Raw genomic sequence first — 17,256 nt, forward strand, 5'->3', positions numbered from 1 at the left:
TGTGGATATATATTTATATATATACATTCATTGAAAAAACCATAGGTTTCAGGGGTGTTATAGTTAGCTGGACATTTCACTCATACAAAACCATTGAAATTCCTCCGTTATAGTTAGTTGTACTAACTGTAACTCTCGCGCCCCCAATCCACGGGACCGAGAGTTAGTTAGTACAACTAACTATAACGGAGGAATTTCAATGGTTTTGTATGAGTGAAATGTCCAGCTAACTATAACACCCCTGAAACCTATGGTTTTTTCAATGAATATAAATATATATAGGTATTTATATATATGTATATGTATATATATATATATATATATAAATATAGGTATATATATATATATATAAGTATCCACACTACTCCACTCCCACGAGCGGGTTGCTTGCGCTTTCTCTCCCGGAAAGAACGTGGAGCACAGACCCAGGTTAGTGCCAAAAATTCTTATTTATTCAGCTGATGTTCTGTCGGCCATTACGCGTTTCGGTACACAAGTATATATATGTATATATATAATGCCAAAACGATCCTTTACCACGATGCGCACAGCTGTGGGTGCTCTGCAGAGGGGCCGGATCCTATCCCAATTCAAACAATTTAATCCAAAGATGCGGCACACAGGTAGGGTTATATTACCAAATGTTTTTATTCACTCCAACGCTCGGACCTAGTGTCCGAGCGTTGGAGTGAATAAAAACATTTGGTAATATAACCCTACCTGTGTGCCGCATCTTTGGATTAAATATGTATATATATATATGTGTGTGTGTGTGTATATACAAATATATATATAGCTCCTTCGTTTGCCGGGTTCCTCACACCACCTCCAGACCAGAGGGCACGTCGGCTCAACAGATCCTACCAGGCACGGTCCGAAAATATAGCACAGCTCCTCCGTAACAAAAGGATTGCCGACGCCTTGTGTTTGCTTAAAACGTAATTTTTATTTTGTCAGTTGCAGCGAAATGCCGGGAATGGCACAACAATGTGAAATATTGGGGTTGATACATCGATGACCTCTTTGTTGTTTGGAAGTGTTCACATGAGAGCGCACAAGAATTCATTGATAATCTACAGGATAATCAACTTAATTTAAAATTAACTTGTGACATAAGCAAGACAAATGTTAATTTCCTAGATGTGACAGTCTATGTACATGAGGGCAAGTTGGAAACAAAGCTATACCGTAAACTAACTGATGGTAACACCCTCCTGCACGCTACGAGTTTCCATCCCAACAACTTAGTCAGGAGCATCCCCTATGGGGAATGCCTTAGAGCTATCAGAAACTGTAGCAATGATCAAGACTTAGAGGCAGAGTTGACATGTTTGAAAAACCGCTTTGCAGACAAAGTCTATTCCCAAACTTGGGTGAATACAGCAATCTGGAAAGCTAAGAAAAAAACTAGGAGAGATCCTTTTTAATCCAGAAAAAATAAGCAAAGCGGGTAAGGGTAGTGAGAACCAGTGCAGGATTATTACCAGCTTTAATAACCAACAAGACAAGCCTAGAACAATCCTGCAAAAGCACTGGCACATTATCTATAATGATCCCATTCTGAAAAAAATTCACTAAACGGAGGCCCTTAATTACATTCAGAAAAGCGAAATTATTAAGGCAAAGTTTAGTGAGTAACATGCTGCCACCAATCCAGAAAAAAAACGAAAAAGACTTGGCTAGGAAGGAAAGCTGGGTTTATTAAGTGTGCGAAATGTAAAGCATGCACCCATGGTAAGAACAATACCTCCTATACAATAGGATTTTCTCCTCATGAAAAGAAAATCAAAGGCCAGTATACGTGCAAAACTGAGTATGCTGTCTACGTCCTCCAGTGCCCTTGGAGCCTGAGGTACGTAGGCAGCACTATCTTGCCAGTCCACAAACGAATCCTCCAACAACTGAGGGCAATCAAAAACGGAGACAAAATGTACCCAGTAGCAAGACACTTTGGCCTACACCATGGTAAAGGCGAGAAAGGACTGCAGTACTATGTGATAGATGCAGTCCCAGAAAGCGAGAGGGAAGGGATTAGAATGAGAAAACTGAGAATATTAGAGTCCAACTACATAATCTTACTTAATACCAAGGTCCCTGCAGGTCTTAATGTGGAAGAAGATTTTCAACCCCACTTGTAATCAAATTTACTGTTGCCGCATCCTTCTCTCCCTAATTTTTAACTGTTTTGAATGTTTTTTATGGGTTTATAGGCGCTGGCACTTTAAAACAGACTAGATCTAATTAAATTTTAAAATGACAACAGACGATCCCAAACATGCCCACTTGGGCACAACACAGGTAGCTGTCATTTGAACGGTGATAGGTACAATAAAGGGGTGATGAAACTAAATCCACAGTAAATATAGATATAAGATACAACATCAATGTTGTTTTAATTATTGAGGTTGCCCACTGGAGCATAATGTGAATCAAGTAAGGGGTATCGGACCACTTAAAAGACTGCTGTTTCCGCGCTCTGTGTATTTAGAGGATCATCGGTGATATAGTATGAACATATTAACACTATTGCAGTAATAGGAAACAGTAGCGGTATGAATCTATTCTAAACACTTGTCCCGACTCGAAGCCATTGATATCTGTTGGCCGAGCGGGTTAGGATGTTGTACTATAGCATTTACAGCAGACCAAGCTTCGAGTCCCGAGTACTTTTTACTTGTATCAATTTTATGAATATTTACGTTTTTGGATGAATTTATCTGTTGTTATTTCTTACAGCATATTTTTCTAATTGGTTTTATTGATCTTTTAGAAATGGACGATGTACAAATGTGTTACTGATGTTTACAACATTTGGGAAAGTAAAAGTCTGTTTTTACTGTTTGTGAAAAGAACCCTGCATGAGATATGAGTATAACAAGTTAATATTGGCGAAAACTTTGTGTAATTGCTGGTGAACAATATAGGTGTATATATATATATGTATATATAAATATATAGGTATATACGTATATATAAATATATATATATATATATATATATAATACTTATACAGGCTTTCAGCCATCCCTCTTCATCCATTGGACTATTACTGGGTAATTTTTAAATTTCCTTCCACCCACTACAGAGCTGGGTAGTGAGTCAGCCCACTTTAGCTATTGGCTACCTTCACAGTTAGTGACAGGAATTTGTGAATTCACAAGGAGTTCCTCATCACACAAAGTAGTTCCCTTCAGTGCCATGCACTACTAAGGCAATGTGTCCTTTTTGAGACCAAAAAAGTATTTTGTCTTTCAGACATTTTTTATTTCACTTGAGTGTGTGCCCAGCTGCTCACCAAGCAATACAATTTTTTTTTGTGTGCAGATTTATATAGCGCGAACTCGACCCAAAGGTATTGGAGTGCTTTACTTGAGCACCAGTTACGTTACACAAGGACACATTTATTTTTTTGGGTAGGTATGGAGAGATTAAGAGATTTGCCCAGAATCACAGGATGTGGAGTCGACCCCGAGGCTCGAACCTTGGTTTCCCAGCTCCAAAGTCGGCAGTCTAGCCGTAAGACCACATCCTTTCCCAATGTTACCATCAACATGACATAAAACAACCAAAGCCAAAAGGGGGTGGCTGACTGCAGATTTATTGGCTTTGTCAATGCTTATTTTATATAGCATTTGCTCCTACAGATGTCCCGCTTCATAGAGCTGCAAATAAAAGGTGGCAATATCACCTATCTAAGTGGTTTGTATTTTATTGACTCTTCAGAGAATGAAAGGCTGCTGTGCTTCGAACTGTGACCACTTTGAAAAAAGTTCCATTTCAACATGTACAAGTGGATTGTACTGAATCTGTGTCTGCTGTATGCGGCTAGGTACATCTAATAAATAATTGTGCAAAAAATTCCAATTGATTCCAGGTGCATCTTGGAACTGGTGTTTATTGTGTGAGGGTTACCATCAGTATTACAGATTAACATTACAATTTCATGTGTTTAGCTCCTGGGTGTATATAGTCCTATATCCAAAATCCTGCATCCTAGAATTGAATCCAGTTGAAACTACTGCTAACTGGTTGTAGGAAATTGGGTTGTTGGTTGACTGGGGTGCGAGCTCTAGTCAGGCAGCAATCACACTCCTTGTCAGGGTGAGACACAAGCCTACCCTAAATTAGCCTGTGCTCAATCCTCTGGTAACTTGGCACAGAGCAGTCAGGCTTAACTTAGAGGCAATATGTAAAGTATTTGTGCAACACTTCAAACAGTAATAAAGTGAAGAACACCAATCAAAAAGGATCCTGCACCATAAAATAGTAATTTTTAATAAATAAAACAAAGCGAAAACAACAGAAATGTAATCAGTAGGGCCAGAGAGATGCAATTTTAACGATTTTAGTAAACATAACTCCAATAAGAGCAAAGCGCCAACTGTGGATATCTGGCCACGCCAGACTGGGACAAAGTCATAAGTTCAGGCTGACCACGATGGAGCTAGGCCCGCTAAATAGTAACTTAAATCCTGGTTTGTAGAGCATTGTGAGAATGTGCGTCGAAGATGCATTACACAGTCAAAGTGATGCATCGATTTCGAATTGGTGCAAAGTGAGGATCCCTTTGATGGGTGCTTGCGATATAAAGTTCAGCATTGAGGATGTGTTGTGCAGTCGGGGCAATGCGTCGGTTCCAAAGAGCTATGAGGCTGCGTTGAGGAGTCTGTTGTTGAGGTTGCTGTCGACAAGAAATACAAGGGCTTGTGTCGAAGATGTGTCGCTCAGCGGCGGTCACGAAGAGGCTGCAGAGATAATGCAGGTCATCTTACCAATGGGTCCAATCCAAGCAGGACTGGTGATGTGTCGGTTCTGCTCTGGGTTGTGCTGCGCAGCAGAGGAGATGTGTCGGTCCCAACGGGTCCAGAGAGGCTGGCGAAGCATCCTAAGCCGACTTGCGAGGGTCAAAGACTAGAGTGCCACCACATGGCTGGGTAGACTCATAGATGACAGAGTCCAGGTGCAAGGGTGTTGGAAGCCTGCTGTGCCCATGAGGCTTCAGATCAGGAGGCCAGCCAACTAGCCCTTGAAGTCACTCTGGGGTTCTGGGTTCAAACAGATGCAGGCCCAGTCCTTCGTACTCATGCAAGAGGGCAGCAGTCCAGCAGAGCGGCAGGCCTTTCAGCAGCACAACAGTCCTTCTTCCTGGCAGAATATTCACTGATCCAAAAGTGTACTGAACCGTTTGTGTCCGAGACTCATTATCTTGTGCCTTTGAAGTGGGGAGAAGCTTCTAGATGCTGACTTTTGAAGTGCACAGGTGCCTGCCTTCCTGACTCCAGACTGACTACAGGGGGATATGCAGCCCTTTGTGTGGAGGCAGGACACAGCCTATTCAGGTATAAGTGGAGATGTGCCCAACTCCTCTCTCTCATCCTGCCAGTGATTACCTATCCAGGCACACCTGAACTCCCTTTTGTATGTGGCTGTCTAGGAGAAACTACACCCAGGCATGTGACCTAGACACATGCCAAATGGCTAAAGCAGGAAAATGCCAACTTTCTAAAAGTGGCATTTTCAAAATTATATTTAAAATCCATCTTCGCCATAAGTTAGGATTTTTAATTACAATTCCAAAGACACCAAAGATGTACTGGTGACCTGCTCCCATTGGGAAATTGTAGCTTTTTAAGGAAAGGTAATCCCAGTGCTATCCAATGGGAGAGATAGGCCTTGCAATAGTGAAAAATGAATGTAAGAGCTTTTTCCCTACGAGGACATGCAAATCAAACAAGCACTGGCGTTGCCAATAGGTTTCGCATTTGGAAAGTTGGAGCTATTGGTTTTGTAAATGACATTTTATATTTATATATTGTTATTGATAATGCCAATAACGATATATAAATATAAAATGTCATTTACAAAAACCAATAGCTCCAACTTTCCAAATGCGAAACCTATTGGCAACGCCAGTGCTTGTTTGTTAAACAACTGTGTAAACTAAGTGTTCTGGCATCTAGATGCGACGGACCACACTGTGGAAAACCTCAAATCCAAAACCGTGGCATAATGTAAAGAACAGGAATTATTACCACAATAGCCCATTTATTGGCTTTATAGCTAAAACAAGCAACTGTTAGATCAGTAAAAGCTAAAAACACATTGGGATTTTGACGAGAACAAAACATTAAGTGCCCACATTTTGAAAATCACTGGGATTGTTATCTCGCTATACTAATGTTTAAGGGGAAAAAAGGTCAATTAAACTCAACTGCGTGTACCAGAGATGAGGAAGAAAAACTGTTAAAGTAAAGTGAAGTAAATAATTACAAGGGAGGACGGGCGACGAGACGCACGGAGAGCAGCAGCCTTTGATGTGCTGGCCGGCCGTGCAGTGAATAATTAAGGGAGGAGAAATGCTGGCATGTGGCCGAGCGCATGCTGGGGTTTTAGGAAAAAAACAGAGGAGGTGGGCTTAGGATACGTGAAAGGAGAGACTGAGGTGAAGTGGACTGGAGGGGAAGGAGAGGCAGAGGGCAGAGAAAGGGCAAATGGAGGCAGAGCAAAGATGGAACGGCGAAAAGAGGAGGGGTGAGGTTACGTTGGGGATGGAGAACCCAGAACGGCGAAAGGCGAGCAGGAGCCTTTATGTAATATGGACTGCAGAGTGCGTTTGCTCCAATTTATATAACATAAGCAGCTAAGGGGTGCAAACAAGCATGTGCGCTATTTTTTGCACCAGTGCCAAATGTATGTTATCTGGCCCGGAAGTTGCTTAAAGAAGAGACATGTGGCTACACTACTATAACAAGGGAGGATACCCGGAGAAAAAAAACGGCAAGTTCGAGGGACAGACAACACGGCATTTTAGGACAAGTAAAGCACTCCAATTACGTTGGTCGAGTTTGCGCTTAATAAAACTGCAAAAAGAACTGTCAACAAAGCGAGATTCTGTCATCAAGAAACAGCACCCTGCAACACAAATTCCAATTATTTGCAAATGTGTTTTTAGACATAATTTAAGCATAGCGCTTTTTTTAAAATATGCGATGCTGTGGAATATTCTAACAAGGCAGAGCCAGGGAAGTAGAGAGCCAGGGCGAGCCGGGCCGCGAACAGTGATGTAATTAGGGGGGAGGAGGGACGGTACCGGAGAAAAAAAAAACGGCAAGCTCGAGGGACAGACAACACGGCATTTTAGGACAAGTAAAGCACTGCAATTACGTTGGTCGAGTTTGCGCTTAATAAAACTGCAAAAAGAACTGTCAACAAAGCGAGATTCTGTCATCAAGAAACAGCACCCTGCAACACAAATTCCAATTATTTGCAAATGTGTTTTTAGTCATAATTTAAGCATAGCGCTTTTTTGAAATTATGCGATGCTGTGGAGGGGGAGGGAGTTAAAGCACGGCAGGACTGTCGAGTCATGGCCTGCGGCCGTGAAACGTGAAGTGATTAATTAGGGGAGGAGAACTTTGCAGAGGCCGGCCGAGCGGGGGAAGTTGTGGGAGGGAAGCTGATGCCTTTGATGTGGGGAGGGAGATGCGCGTGCTTGTGTGGTCACGTGGTGACAGACTCACATGCACTGTGAAGAAACGCCAGTGGTTTCACGAGTCGGATCAAGCCCTTGAATTTTCGCCTATTACATTCGCAAGCGAATGATAATAGGCGAAACCTAAAAATGCATACACTGCACCCTGGCCCCTGGGCTGTCCAGGGCCTACCCTGGGAGAGACGTTTATGTATTAGAATGGAAGGTTTGGGCCTGGCAAAAGGTTTATATTGCTAGGTCGAAATGCCAGTTCAAAACTGCACACCCAGGCTGTAATGGCAGACCTGAGACATATTTAAAGTGCTACTTATGTGGGTGGCACGATTAGTCATGTAGGGCCACTAATAACATCTAATTTACAGACTCTCTGCACCGGTAGTGCCACTCTACTAGGGGCTTCAACATAAATTAAATGTGCCAATTGGCTATAAGCCAATTCTGCCATATTTTAAGGCGAGAACACAGGCATTTTAGCACTGATTAGCAGTGGTTAAGTGTGCAGAGACCTAAACCAGCAAAAACGTAGTCATTCAGCAAACAGGAGGGGTGAAGGCAAAAAATGTTAGGGGGAAAACCACACCAAGGATGTCACATCTGATACTGTTGAACTGGAATGTCCATTAGGGAATCATGTTTCTCAAAATTTACCCTGAGCTGCAGGTTACATGCATCTTTGAAGCAGGCACAATGGCATGGGCAGCTGTCTCAGCAGCTACCACACTGACGCTACAGGAGCAACAGATGGCCACCCACTGGAGAACTATTAAACCACCAACGGAGTGCTCGGTGTGATACAACCAGCGGTGACAGAGGACTAGTCTGAGGCACCCAGGGTCAAGGGTAGGAGTTAGGGCTACCAGGCTCAGACATGATAAAAGGGTTCCCTTAACCTTCCGCCCTTCACCCACACACCCGGGCTGGATGCCCTGGAGAAGGGGTGAACCAGAAGGCCTGGCAAGGGTAGTGGAGAGAGAGCAAGACACAGGGCAGGAAGAAGGAGCAGCTGTGCTGAGACAATTTGCATGGCCTCAGGTGGATGCGGGTCTAGGGATCGTGCGAATGCTCTGTAGGAGGTTGCGCATATACAGTCACCTGGGATTCGGGAGCACAAAACAAGTCCAACAATACTATAGAAATTAGCAGCAAGTGGCCCTGAGGCAGACCCTGCACACAATACAACTCCAGCGCTGAAACGGGTTGTCCGCTAGTTAACGTACATGCATGCTCTGCATTTGACACGGTCCACCCAAAGTCGGCAAGTACCTGCATGGTTGACGGCATCTATTTTACAAGCTGTGCTGCACCCCAGGCTTATGCAGCAACGTTATGGGCTCTATGCTTCCTCCACACCTCACCTTTATTTGCCAAACTGTAAACAACTCCCTGTCAAGCATGCTGTCCAAAGTGTGCCCAGGCTGTGTGAGACTTGGGGCACTTGCTTTAACGCCTTGTGCTATACTGGCGTGTTCTTTCTGTCCTGAACATATGGAACAGTGGTTGAATGTCAAGTTCAGAAAGTGCACTCACGAATGTGGAAAATCCACAATTTTGTCTAACTGGCATATTTGCAAGCTTAATGGAGAGATTGTGTGAGTTATAGGATGGTTACCCTGCAGGAGTAGGCAAACACAGTCTTAATTTTCTTGGTATTTACATACTTTTTTATGTAGCTTACAATTGTTCAAGGTGGGTAGGGAATAAACACATTGGTGTTGGTGAGGGAAAGGGATTTCTGAACAAGGAGACATATTTCCAATTTTGAGAGAAAAAAAGCTAACTGTGCTAATGAATATGTGTGCTTAATTTATGCATACGACCTTCGTCACCTGCTGGAAAATGTGCATGTGTAAGTTTTGCTTATAGGACCACAGTTCTCGGACTTTCTTTTTAACCACAAAAAACGTCATAAATCCGTTCTCATAAGTAGGAGTAGCCCCAAGAAGGTGTTTTTCCAACTTCTTTATCAGGGAATTTGTGAACCGAGATATGGCATCGCCTCTTTGGCTTACTTATGGGTCACCAAATTGTTCCTTCTCTTCCCTTTTTATGAACGTTTTGTTGATGTTCTGAGTTTCGTTTACTCCTGGCTACTTACCTGGGCTGGTTTAAGTACTTTGGGGCAACAGTAATGGAATTATACATGCCTCATTTTGAAGTGTACACAATACTAACCTGACAAAGGAGTAGACATTTGCCTAACCAGCATTTCATAATGTATAATCCTAGTGTGGGTACTTCAGCCTTTTCGCATTCCAATGTCCATGAATTTACCATCACTTTAGCCCTGATTACAAGTTGCATAGTACAGGGGTCCCTAAATTACTTGGGCTTTGAATCCTCAATTCTGGCAGGAAATGTCACCCATCCACTGAGCAAGTCCAACTTTATGGCTTGGAATGGGGAATAACATGCTGGACCTTTACTGCATGTGTTGCCACCTTTCTGGGCCCATTTACAAACAAGAATGCATCCTACTTTCTGATGGAGGAACATCAGAGCTGAAGCAGTAGGGGAGACATCGATTGCAAGTCCACAACCGTAAATCTCAGAATCGTGGGGGGAAGCGGGGGACAGTTCCACCACGCAGGGCCAACTTGTAATTATCCCCTTGGTGGTGTAGAACAAAACCTATTTTTGAACGCTGTAAAACTAATGGGATTATATGCTAAATAAATTATCTATGTTCCTAATTAATATATATAAATATAGTTGGCTAACTGATTAACAGGGATGTTTTCCACTGAGGGGTTCTGAGTGACGTCAAATAGACGACAGCAAAGCTCGAGTTTTTCTGTGAAGTCCCTTATTACATCCCCTTTATTCTCATTTTACCCACCTATAATCTTTGGGGCAGATTTACAAGCCCCTTTGCGCCACTTTTGCGTCACTTTTCCCATGTTAAAAGTGACGTAAAAGAGCTTGTAAATCTGCCCCTTAGTTTTATACGACCCATCCAAATCATCCACCCCTGCTTTCAAGCCTATGCAGGGGCGGAGTAGTAATGGACGAGGCATACATGACTTGGCCTCAACCACCCCCATTCCAAAAGTTATTAAAAATTCCCGACCTCCTGCCACCTATCCCTACCACCCTCTGTGGCATCCCACCCGCTCCTCCCAAAGCTGTGATGACAGGTTCTCAGAGAAGCCCTATCAGAGCGGCCTGGAATTCCTTTCAGACATAGAAAACACGGGTAAAACTTTTTGTTAAACTCTTGTGACATTCTCGACTGTAGGAATACTGCAGCACAGCTTCAGGATGGTATGAACACGACCTTTCTTTAAGTAATATGTGTTGTTCTATGAAGGACCAGCCAGTCTCTGCCCTTTCCAAACATAACATTCAAGAGCCCTAGGCCATTGGAATTCTTAATATGTAAACAAGCCAGCACAACGACTAGAACGCTAACCATATGAGTATGGTACAATACAACAGCACTGTTGCTATATCACAGAAGTGAATCACCAGATTTATAATCTTGTGTTCACTTTAGAGCAGTGATGCTCAAAGTACAGGCCAGGGCCGCATGCGGCCCTCCTGACCTTTACATGCGCCCCCTGGGCAACAGCAGCACTGGGCTGCTGTTTCCTGGACTCAGCAATAACATAAAAAAATGTTTTTAACCCCTTGGCTGCGGCGGTAATTCCGATGCAGCGCTAGGGGGGAGAGGGGGGAGAGGGGGGCCACGCGGCGGCGCCATGCTCGTGACGGAACCACTCCGTCACGAGCCTCGGGCGCGCTGTGCTTGTGACGGAGTGGTTCCGTCACGGCCCCGCCAACTCAATAGAACATGCCGCGCAGGCACGAAATCAGCACCGCTCAGGCATAGCGGCCGGGCCGGGACGTAACCACTCTGTCACCAACACAGCGCGTCCGTGGCTGGTGACGGAGTGGTTCCGTCACCAGCATCGATGGTGTTAAATAAACAGCAAGCATTTATTTAAATGTTCATTTCAGTTAAAGAAAGGAAGTAACTAGGGTATACCGCACCCCAGGTTGTACGGTTCCACATTGTGCAATTCAGTTCAGCCACTAGATGCACATGCTTTGCTTCCCCTACACCCACTTTACCCACCACCTTGCTGGCACTAGTGTGGCCCTCGGTCACACCAAAGACCAAACTTTTCAGCCCCAGGGAAAATGTTTGCGAGTACCCATGCTCTAGAGGCTCTCAGTGAGAGCCAAACATAACGCTGCAGTAAACAACAACACTAAAACCTTTTACTCCAGGATTCTTATCATAATGAGCTTCCTATTTCTGTCTAAAACCCAGAAATCGGAACAAACGTTGAGGCGCCAATAGTTCTAGGGTTGAAATTCTAGCACGACTGACTTACCCTTCATCCTTCTCACTTAGAGTCTACTGAGGATGTGGCGCGAGGAGCTACACGCACTGAATGCACGCTTACTTTCTGGACAATTAAGTAATTGTTTTCAATGGTTTTTATATTCCATACATTCCTACACTATGGCGGCTCCGATGGGCTATATCGGGTGTTAAAGGCCCTTAACCTGAATTATAGACCCTAGTCACAGGAAAGGGCCTATAAGGAGGATAAGGCCTTAAACAAATGGTTTCGCCTGAATCAGAAGGCCTATAATGCTATTAGAACATTCCACCGACAAGGGGTAGAATAATCCTCATTAAAAAGGGTGAAACAAAAAGTCAAACTTTGGACTGCTGGAGCCCAGCTACTGTTGGCCGAGTCTCTGCCTTGTCTTCAATGGAGCTCTCATCATTCCAATGTTCTAATAGTATTTACATACACACTGTGGCTGATCTTAACCGACCTTGCCTGTATCTCATCTATAACATCCATGCACTCCTTACATATAGCCGCGACCATTCTCTTTGCTGTTCATATTTGTCCATATTTATTGTTACTTTTATTTCTGCTGAAAAGGTCTTACAATAAACAGTTTTAGTAATGCAAATAATACATTATCAGCCATATTGGCTAGAGCCGTTTTATAGGGCCGAACTATAGGGGTTAGAGATTCCCTACTTCTTCTCTGTATCAAAGACATGTTGACAGATAAGAAACTGTCCCAGTGCTGGGCAATTTGTAGTGCAATTTGCGCCCACGCTCAGTGAATGTATCAGTTTCACCACATGACTCGTGCAAAGGCAGCATATTTTACCAGGCAGTAAGTATGCAGTATCCTAAATGAAGAACAATAGCACAACATTTCCCAATAGTGCAAAATGCTGCTTAGCACTAGTGCAAGCTTTACCGACACTGATCCCTATATATGATTCGATGACTTGAGGCACATCCCATTAGCTGCATCTAATGCTCCATCCGTGTCTTCGTCCTTTTCATCTGATATTTCAAATCATTGCTTTTGACACTGATTTATTATCTGAAGTTTCCCCAAATCCGCGCCGAAGCCTGCTTTTCCCACCACCACCCCGCGCCCGCCGCCGAGCCTGCAGCCGCTGTGTGCCACTGCGCTCCGCAATGGCAGTAATGCATGTGATTACAGAGCACAGATAGACTTTACTGGAAAGATGAAAGGAAATTGCATCTTTAATAATTTACTCGGACAATTTGGAGGAGCCGGGTCGGTGGTGTTGGTGCCGTCAGAACAAATCCCCATCTGTTCCTGGAAATGTGTCCGGCTCCGGCGTCCAGCCGGAGAGACCGCGGGGGCTCCGCGTTCTCAGCACAAAGGGACAGTGGGTCTCGCGGCCTGTCTAGACCGGGGTGAAAGGTTAAGGAGCGCTAATCCTCGGGACATGTTAAAATGATATCCCAGGCAACGAGGGAAATCGATAGGCCGTGGCACTGAGCTACTATGCGAGCACTAGCCGGATCCATTTTGCTAGTGCAACAAAAAAAAATGGAATACGACTTATTAAAAACTGGAACGAATTAAGACATTGAGTTATGTTTTGCAAAGTACCCAAGGTCTGCGGTTAGGTATCGAGGCTGCAAAACCTTGAGTAGTTTTTGTATTTTGCATCATGAAGATGCAAATGTTGTGTTAGTTTTGCTTTTATGCAATATGCCTTTCTCCAAGTATGTGTTCTGTTTTAGCGCTAAAATACAGTTCAATGCGCTTAGCGTGTACTACGTGCATGAATGGCCCATATCTCCATTACCCTACTGAAAAAGTACACTGTAACCATCCCTCAATTGCAAAACACGTTTGTTAGTCGGTTTTACAGCTAGAGTGTGGTTATGCTAGCCTGCAAACAGCCAGTGGGCTTCAACCTTCCAAAGGAATGTGAGAAGGCAAAGGAAGCATGCTTAAATGCTGGATGACCTGAAAGGTAGAGCAGCTGAACACACTCACCTTTCTGTGGCCAATCAGAGGAGCCGGTGTGGCGCCATCTTAGATAGACATCAGTGTGGGTCCCTTAGGTGTGCGGTACCTTTGATAAATCTATTTGTAGATGTACGTGTCAGGCTTGAGAATTTGTTTGCATCGCTCATACTACTTGTGACGTCATGCAGATAGAATTATTCTATGTATTATCCATAGCAGTTTGATATGACATTCCTCTAAGGTCAGGTGTGCGGAGAGGAACGTCATCAGCCCCACTAGCAGTTACATTTCATTCGTCTTTAGTGATATATAAGGGGCTCCATATTTGCTTTCTGACTCTTGCTTGTTTTAGTGAGAGCAATACGAATGTAGACTATTAATACAGTGCATGTCACAAAGTTAATGGGCTGTTGATGCAGACCTGTGGCTGCTGCTTCTCACCAAACTGAATGGCACTGGCTGCACCAAACTCTCAAGAATGAGTCGGTCTAAAGCAGTTCAACTTGTGACCAGGATTAATAACTTTTAATATAGCACATATTGTTTTTGTCCTTTCTAAGGGCTGTAAACAATAGTGGGTACTAAGCCGTATTTAGTGTATATAGTATTCAACAGTTCGAGGAAGGCTTGGAGAGTGTGCCCCATTCCAAAGTAAAGAACACAAGGGGAGGGGAAACCCTAGCTATTGTGGCAGAAGTGACCTCGCGCCATTTGATGATATCCTCGGAAGTGACCTCACTCGACCTTTGGAGTGATGAAGGGGCATTGGGTTTTTAAAGGTCTTTATTAGAACATGGGGCTGCAGTGTGTTACTAAACACTGGATGATAACTAGTGCAAACAAACAGCTATTGAAGCAAGAAAAATCCAAAAGCATACTGGCATATCAAACTATAATTTAACTATCAGTTAATTTATTGAATCAGGGTTGTCATACCAACCCACAAATGGTGCAACCGGAGACATTGTTGCCACTATCTACCTATAAACTGTGCCCCTCTGGTAGCAGGGGAAGAAGAGGAAATAGTATAGCAGATACTTTAACCCCCCTTTATTACACTAGGTATGGCTTCATTTGAGCCGGTGGTTGCAGGTGGGGGGCACCTGCAGCTTTTCTTGGGGACCGGCACTTATGTTTCCTCGACAGACTTCAATCCAGAGCAAGACAGAAAAAAACACAAAACAGGGAAAGAAGGAGGAAGAGAAGGATGGAAAAAGAGAGACAAAGGGAAAGGGCAGGGGTGAAAACGAAGCTGCAAGAGGGGGATAAAGGGACAGAGAGTGTCTGGTAGTGGATGAAAGACGCATGAGGTGAAATCAGTGCTTGAAATGGAAAAATAGAAGTGCAGGTACTCTGTACCAGAGTACCTGCTTGTTTCTGAGAAGTGCCGGTACTCTACAATGAAAAGTATAGCATTTCTCTTGCTTCATTTAAAGCACTGGGTGAAATAAAGACTACGCAGGCTTTAACATGGAAATTCTAGAGCTCGGCTGCCGGTTTTTGAGCAAAACATTGGGGCCTGCCACTTATTATTTTATAAATTAACCACGAGGCTGCTGAAGTAGTGAACTGGCATGAGAGTGCCTGGTAGGGCAGAAAGAAGCCATTGGCCCATTGGTAGTAAAGCAGCGCAAGATATCACTTCCAGGCACTTTAAGAGCAGAAGCGATACTAAACCAACTCGGAGCAGGTTGAGGGGTTATGAGTAGTTGAAAGTATAAATTAATTGTTCATGGTTACGAGTCTCTCCACCCAAATTAGCTGCACTTTTGTGTAATCCATTACTTTGTGGGTGACCAAAATATTGAACATAAGTGTATAATGCGACACCCACTAATACATTGAAGCTTAATGAATGAGGTTAAAAGTTTCGTGCAAGTGTAATGTGATTGTCTGTCAAGGATGCATAAGTGAACATAACAGTTTTCTGTTTTGCAATATTATATATAAAAAAATCCTTTTCCAAAAGAACCAAAACATTGAATAACTGTTACACATCAGTCCAAAAATAGAAAAAAATGGTAACATGAATAAAATACAAAAGAGAATGAATTAGAAGATGAAGAAGAGAAAAAAAGAACATAAGGACACCAAAGAACAAAAGATAAAGTTCGGTACAATCCTGCTAAAGAAAACCGGTAATAATCATTTGCCAGGAGGGGACAAAGAGTAGCGTAATGCAGCTTGTCAAATCTTGAAAAAACCCATATCCCAGCAAGACATAGCACACACCATTCAGTCTTGACAGCAAACACTAAAACACTTCTCTTCAGCTGGTGATCAGCAGAGGCTGACCTGATGCCTAGATTGGCTTGTTCACGATCACACGTTTCGTACGTTCGCTTTTGGGACTCTGGCTTTCTGTTTCTGGGAACTGTGTCTGGGTTGAATTCATATTGGCTGAAGAGAACAAAGCAAAGCAGGAAATGTGTAATCCTTGCCTTTGGTCCTGATGTAGAATTCGGACTAAATCAGTGTAAGGTATGGAAATATAACACTACTAATCTCATTTGTGCCTTAGTTACATTTTCGATTAAGAATCTACATCAATGTTGTTACGAGTCTGAGATATCATGTCAAGTAATTGAGGCACTCTAATTGCTTTAAATTTATAATCTATGGGCAATGTAACATTTCAGAGAGGGGGTTGCAGAGACTTTAACAATCTCTGGATGACTTTCAGGGGCATATTACCAACAACTAGCGATAATTATCGCTATGTTGGTTTAGCGGCGATATTTTTATTGCCGAGCTGCGACGATTTTTATCGCTTAGGAGCCTTGATATTATCAAGGTTTATCTCCTAAGCGATAAAAATCGGCCGAAATGCATGAATATCGCTGAAAAGTCAGCGATGTTCATGAATTACCGAGCTAATGCTCTTAGCCATGTTATCCACCTACCATTGGATAACATGGCTAAGACCTGCTCAGGGGCAGGTGTTAGCTTTTGGAGATATTCGCGCTTCGTGCGAATATCTCCAAAAGTTGGTAATAGGAGATAGCGATGTTAGCGACTGTTTCCAGTCGCTAACATCTTGGCACGCCCACTTTGCATGTCATTAGTGATAAATATCACTGACATGCAAAGCGGGGCCCAAGATGGTCGCTATCTTCTACTAGCTGTCGCTAACTGGTGTTAGCGACAGCTAGGTAATAGGGAGATAATTTTATCTCCGCTTTCTTGGCTTTTAAAGCCAAAAAAGCGGAGATAAACCCCCTTGATAATATGCCCCTCAGTTCCTACACTTGAGTCAATGGAGTTTGGGTGCTTGAGAGGAGGAAAGAATGTGCACATCTCTGTTTGCTCTTTGTCCTACTTTCTTTTCTGCTGTCCGGCGCACATAGGACCATAGCTCAGTGGGTCCAGGCCAAAACTGCGTTGTTTGTGCCACCCCAGAAACCTTTGTCATCTAAAATCGTTGAAAGGTGGTTTATGACTGGTGCAAGGAGCTGGACAAAGTCTGAGCCACTGACATTCATTGTGCTGGA

Source organism: Lissotriton helveticus, chromosome 2_1 (genome assembly GCF_964261635.1).
Source record: "Lissotriton helveticus chromosome 2_1, aLisHel1.1, whole genome shotgun sequence".
In the NCBI taxonomy this organism is placed as follows: domain Eukaryota; kingdom Metazoa; phylum Chordata; class Amphibia; order Caudata; family Salamandridae; genus Lissotriton; species Lissotriton helveticus.